Source organism: Macrotis lagotis, chromosome X (genome assembly GCF_037893015.1).
Source record: "Macrotis lagotis isolate mMagLag1 chromosome X, bilby.v1.9.chrom.fasta, whole genome shotgun sequence".
Classification (NCBI taxonomy): Eukaryota; Metazoa; Chordata; class Mammalia; order Peramelemorphia; family Peramelidae; genus Macrotis; species Macrotis lagotis.
The window spans coordinates 305,042,891-305,048,890 of NC_133666.1; the positions used below are offsets into that span (position 1 = coordinate 305,042,891).

Below are 6,000 nucleotides of genomic sequence, written 5' to 3' on the forward strand. Positions count from 1 at the left end.
AAAGGCTTTACAACAGTATAACAGTATGGTATAACATTCACAAAACTACAGAAGCAGGTGTTATGTTTGTGGTCTTGCAGAAATGTATTACAGTTGCATTTTGCAACTGTAACATTGATGGAATTCATAAAACAGATATTAAAATCTTTGGACAATTATGCTAAAGACAGCTACAGTGCTTATGAATTACATAAGCATTTATTCATTTAATCTAAAACTTTGTAATACCAGGGATTCAAGACTTAAAAGTTTCTAATTAGTTATAAGAATCAGCTATAATTTTACATAATTCTATCCCATACTAATACTGAAAACAAACTTTCATTTTAGATACCAAATCATTCCCCATGACAACCAATTTGTTGTCAGAACCTCAAGTACAATTTCTATTTTATAAATTTCCTATCACCCAAACCACAGAGTTCCTACAGAAATGAGAGTATAAAAGTTTCACTTTTATCAATTTACTGATTATTTTTTTTTAGGTTTCTGCAAGGCAAATGGGGTTAAGTGGCTTGCCCAAGGCCACACAGCTAGGTAATTATTAAGTGTCTGAGACCAGATTGGAACCCAGGTACTCCTGACTCCAAGGCCGGTGCTTTATCCACTACGCCACCTAGCTGCCCCTAATTTACTTATTAATTTTGATACAACTTTTCTCTGAAAAAATGAAGAAACCCACAATGCATGGGTGTAAACTGCTTCTTTTCCTGATAAAAAAAAAATTGATAGCATTAATTTTGAATTCTTTAGGGACAAAATTGGTCATTTAAAGTAACTTGAAAAAAGCATTACTCCTCTTTGTTACTACCCACTCATAAAGTGGCTGCAAAGAAAATACTTTGTCAAAACAAGATTTAGATTTTAGCATCTATCTTGGTATTTTATTTAATCGTTCACAAGTATTGTATTCTATGTACCAAGTTCTGAATAATAAACGTTTATCTTTTAAACAGAAAATCATAGAGCTTAATAAACTGACAGATTAAATTTTATGTTGTTTTTAAAGTCACTACCAATATATCAGGTTTTTCTTTTATTTTGCAATTTGGAACTACATTCCCCCCTCCAACTTAAAAAACCCACACAAAAGATCAATAAAAATAATTCAGCTGACTACAGCCTTCTAAACCCTGCCAGAGATTCATTAAATAGAAAGACTGAACAGCTACATAATGAAGAAATATGCTTTGTGTTTACTCAAAAAGAAGCAAAAACTTAACTGACACTTAAATGTTCGTTTTCAAATTGTTAAACAATTTAGGTATAAAGGAGCTAAATGGCCCAGCAACTAAATATCCAATTAGAATGGTGTTTAATGACATCACTGTAACACTGGTTCAATCAGAAAAAGCAGTTTCCTAGCGGGAAAGCTGGAGTAAGAGGCTCGTTAATGACTTCCTTTTTTTATCTAGAAAGATATACTCTGGAGGCAAAAATGTATATACCAAAGCCATTCTCTTACTAAGCTAAGAATCTAAAACTGTTGGGAACTTGAAACCTACTTTTCTACATGTGAGGTAAGAAAAGTTTTTCACTATTTTACATAAGAGTCTAAATTGACAAACTGGGGGCAACATGTGATGATTTACTAATGCCTATCAGGTCTCTAAAAATCATGCTAAATTCCAACCATAGTGTGTTAGTTAGGTGGGAAAATAATCAGTATATAAAGAATGATCAACATTTCCTACGGACAACTAAATTCTTATCTGTTAAAATAATTTTAGTCCAGGAGTGAACAAAAAATGCTTAGAGAATTTGCATTATAAATAAGTGAAATAATACAAGGTCAATCATTCTACCAAAGTAGATTCTTAAAAATAACTTCTGGCTCATAACAAGTACAAAACTGACTTAAAAAAAAAAGGAATCATCATGCTGAAACTCAAAAGTGCTAACCAGCACAAGTCAGAACTTGTTAAATAAATTAGCCTCAAGTTCACTCACATGCCTTTAGAAATTGTCTACTTAAAACTACTCACTTTTTTCCTCAAATAGGCGAGTCTGCTTAAGCTTTGCTGCAAAAACTACAGGCGTCAGAAGTCGCCCGAAATTTATTTTTCAAACACTGAAACAATCAATTGGCTCATTATGAAAGAGCACTCCCCCCAAATACTCAAAATCTTCTGAGAAAACCTTGCATAAAACCGTACACAGGACAGAAGACGCCACCCCCCGCTAGAAAGGCCGCTGCAACCGTACTGAGCCACGGATGCATCCGGATAAAGACCATCCAAGGCATCCGTGGCGGATTTTTCTTTACATCTCCGCCAAGTAAATAGGTGGTTTCTCCGGACCAGCCCCATCCACTGTACTCGAAAGCAAATCTGAGTTCAAAAAATAAAAATGCGAGAAACTATGACAACTGAGGGGGAGAAGATTAAGAAAACAAAGCAGGACGTTCCACAAACTTGAAAGTGCCCGGCAGCTTCCAGGGGGACGAGGCGTCTCGCTCCCCACCCCGACATGCTTTGCAGGGCCGGGGAGTGCAACTCCACAACAACAAAGAGTTGGGGGAGCCGGGGCCGGGGCGGGGGGCCGGGCCGGGGCGGGGGGCGGGCGCCCGGGGCGGGCTGCGGCCGGCCTTGGCCTCTGGGCCCCGGGCGGCGGCGGGCTCCGGAGGGCCCGGGAGGCCGGGCCCGGGACGCCCGGCCGACTCCACCTGTGGCCCGGGGGGCCGCACGTGTGCGCGGACGGGGGCCCGGGGAGGGGGGACGGGACGCGGCGCTGCTGTTACCTGGGTTCCGGCCGCCGCGGGCAGGAGGCGGCGGCGGCGGCGGCGGCGCTCCTGTGCCGCCCCTCGGCCTGGGCGAAGGCTGGGCCGCCGCCGCGGCCTGCAGCTGGGTGCGGGCGGGAGACCCCCGGCCGGGCCGCCGCCGCCGCCGCCGGCCCCCTGCCCCCCTCCCGCTCCTCACGGGCCGCCGGGCGGCCGGGCCTCTCCCGGGACGGCGCCGGGCTCCGCTGGCCCGCCGCGGCCCCCGCCCCTTCCCGCCCCCCGGGCGGCGGCCGAGCGGAGGGAAGGGCGGCCGGGGCCTGGGGAGGAGAGCGAGCGGGAGCCCGGGCTCCGCCGCCCGGGACGCTCCGTTAAGACGACGACGACCGGGGCCGTGTTGTGGCTGCCAACTTGTCGAGGGGGGCACTGGGCATGCGCACACGCAGCCCACATCCGGGTAATTTTTTAAGCCGAGCCCGTGTGGCTTTTTTCCTTCTGCTTTCTGCTCTCCCCGCTCCCCGCCCCCACCCGCCCGCCTCCTCGCCCAGAGCCGGAGCGCCCGGCCGCGCGCAGGCGCCAACCGCCCCGCGCCTCCCCCGGGCTCGGCCCCCGCGGGCTCGGGCCTAGCGCCGGCGCGCACGCGTGCCGGACGGGGGCCGGGGGCCGGGGCCGGGGAGCCGGGGCCGGGGCCGGGGGACCGGGGCCGGGGCTGGGGCCGGGGGGCCGGGGGACTGGGGCCGGGGCCGGGGGGCCGGGGCGGGGCCGGGGGGCCGGGGGGCCGGGGGGCCGGGGGGCCGGGGGGCCGGGGAGCCGGGGCCGGGGGGCTGGGGCCGGGGGGCCGGGGCCGTCCCCCGGACGCCCCTTTTGCTTTTTCCCCAGTTGCGGGAGAAGCAGCAGCAGCTCCTGAAGCCCCCGCCCGCAGCCCCCGGAGAGAGCCCGCTTCGTGGAGGCCTAGCCAGGGGCAGGATAGCGGCCCTGCCACCCCGCCCCGAAATCCCCGGCCTCGGAAGTGCCCAAGCAGAATGCCCGAATTCCGAGGCGGCCCTGGATGAAGGAGGTCAACAGTGAAGAGTGGCGCTGGGGCTGCCTCCTCCATACAATGGGATGGCACATGGCCTCAAGTTCGGACATGGTGCCCGGCGGCTTACACACGAAGACCTGTGTGTGTGTGTGTGTGTGTTACACACGTGTAGGCAGACACATAAGCGCTCACTCACGCGTGGTATGTGCTGGTGTGGCACACACATGTGCCGTGTCTGCATGGACGCGTGTGGATCATGCTTACGGTCTCTTATCTGTTTAAGCGCCTTTCCCCCCACAGACAGTCATGACTTGCCTGCTGCTGGCAACGCGGAGCTAGAGCTGTGGATGTAAAATGAAGAGAGCCCCCTTGACATGCACGCGTTCCGGCTGGGGGAGCACCCCAGGGGCCTGCCTTTCACACAGAGGGGCAGATCATCTTTCCCGGTCCCCTAGCCCCTACTGTAGGGCTTTGCACATATTCAAATCAAGAAAAAATGAGAATGGTCCCTCCCCACCCCCAGGAACTTTGGGGAAAATTCACCTGAAGAAAATGAGTTCAAATCCAACTTCTGACACTTCAAATCACCAGCCCTCCAGATCTTCTGTAAAATGAGGGGATTTGGATTGAATTGACGTCTGAGTTCCTTCTCAGTTCAAGCACAAAATAAGCGGCTCATGGATGATGGGTTCTAACAGCATTTTTAGAGGGAATTTCCTTATCAATGACATAACAGATCTAGTTGAGCTAATAAAATCTGGGAGGAAACAAAAGCCCGTGTCTCATTTTGAAACTGATCCCTGAGAGAGCAGAAGTCCTACTAACCAAATACCCACAGCCCCTCAAAGACTTAGGAAGCAGAACAAGTGACTGAGGTTCAGAGGGTCCCTTAAAATGTTCCTTTTATTTAAAGAATTTATTCTATCTTTAAAAGTATGCAGATACTAGTGTTCATTTCCCACCAGTCACTCTGCCAAAATAAAAAAGTTTAAACCAGATGCTTTTCATACCTGACATAAGGAAAATACCTATTCAGATCTTCTTTTAGATATTTAATGTAGTGTTCCCTGAGTCTCAGTTTCCTTATCTGTAAATTGGGGGATTGTGAGGATCAAATGAGAATAATATATAAGGAGCTTTGTAAACTTTAATGGGTTGCATAAATGCTGGCTTTTTTTTTTTTTTTTTTTGGTGTCCATGAGATGTGGAAGCAATTAACCAAACCTCTGTTGTGGGCAGAGCAAAAGTTTAGCCACATTTTTTAAATAGGGTGAGCCCATGTGAATGTTGCTTCTGGGAAGCAAAAAAAGCTACATATCATAAAAAGTGGGGAAAGCCAATGTAAATTTTGGAAGCAGAGGATTTTTTTAAAATTATAGTTTAAATAATGTACCTTTTATATGAGGGCTAGAATGGAGATTCAGGACAGCTATAGTCCTGGTCTCTAGGGAAAATGGTGGGGATTAGGGAGGGGATGAACAGGGGCTACCTAGCCTAGTCCATAATTTAGCACAGAGGACTTCATAAAGACTAGTACTAGAAACAGTTCTTTTTCTCTGTACCAGATGAGGTTGGTTCACTCCCTCATATTAGACTTTCTAATTCTTAATGTCATTCTTAATGTCTGAGATTTAGAAAAGCATTGGGGTAGAGGGGTGTGTGCAGTGGAGGTGGAGGCAGAACACCTGGACACCTTGTTTCAGCCACTTATTAACTAAGGGTCCTTTTCCAAGTCACTTAATTTTTTCTGAGTCTTATTTTTCCCCATTTTATATTTGAGGAAACTGAGGCAAACAATAGCTTGCCCAGAGTCACACAGCTAGTAAGTGTCTGAGCTAAGGTTGTTAAATAATTGCAGAGTTTTAAAATTGGATATAAATAGACCTTAATGATAATCTAATATCTTCTTTATAGGTAAGGTTAACTAAACTACCTTAATTAAATGTCATATAAACAAAACTGAATGAGGACTAAAATCCAGATCCTCAAGTCTTGAAGTTCAAGATTCCCTCTATTCAATATCTATAACATTAAAATAACAGCAATAATTCAATTAAAAAGAGATACTATGATAGTACTAACTAGGGAGATGGGATCTACACTAAGGACGTTGAATGTAACATACTGTAAGATTCAATTCTACTTCCTTCTTTTAGCTTCTTTTTTAAATTTGTTTCAAGTAAGACTTCACGATTTAACAGATTAAAAGGAACATTACTTTGGAATAAAAACAAAAACAGCAATAAAACTTAAGATTCTTGAC

The 6,000-nt window shown here is 47.0% G+C and overlaps 1 protein-coding gene across 3 annotated transcripts in view; it reads right to left on the reverse strand.

Annotated features, from left to right (window-relative positions):
* Positions 1-2,811, reverse strand: part of SMAD4 (SMAD family member 4) — a 63,985-nt gene extending 61,174 nt beyond the window's left edge. For 2 of the 3 annotated variants that reach the window (XR_012472224.1, XM_074205288.1), the window contains exon 1: positions 2,741-2,811. The gene's annotated coding sequence lies outside the window, so the exon portion shown is untranslated. The remainder of the gene's footprint in view (positions 1-2,740) is intronic. The other variant, XM_074205290.1, reaches the window with a different exon arrangement.
* Between the last annotated feature and the right edge of the window lie 3,189 nt (positions 2,812-6,000).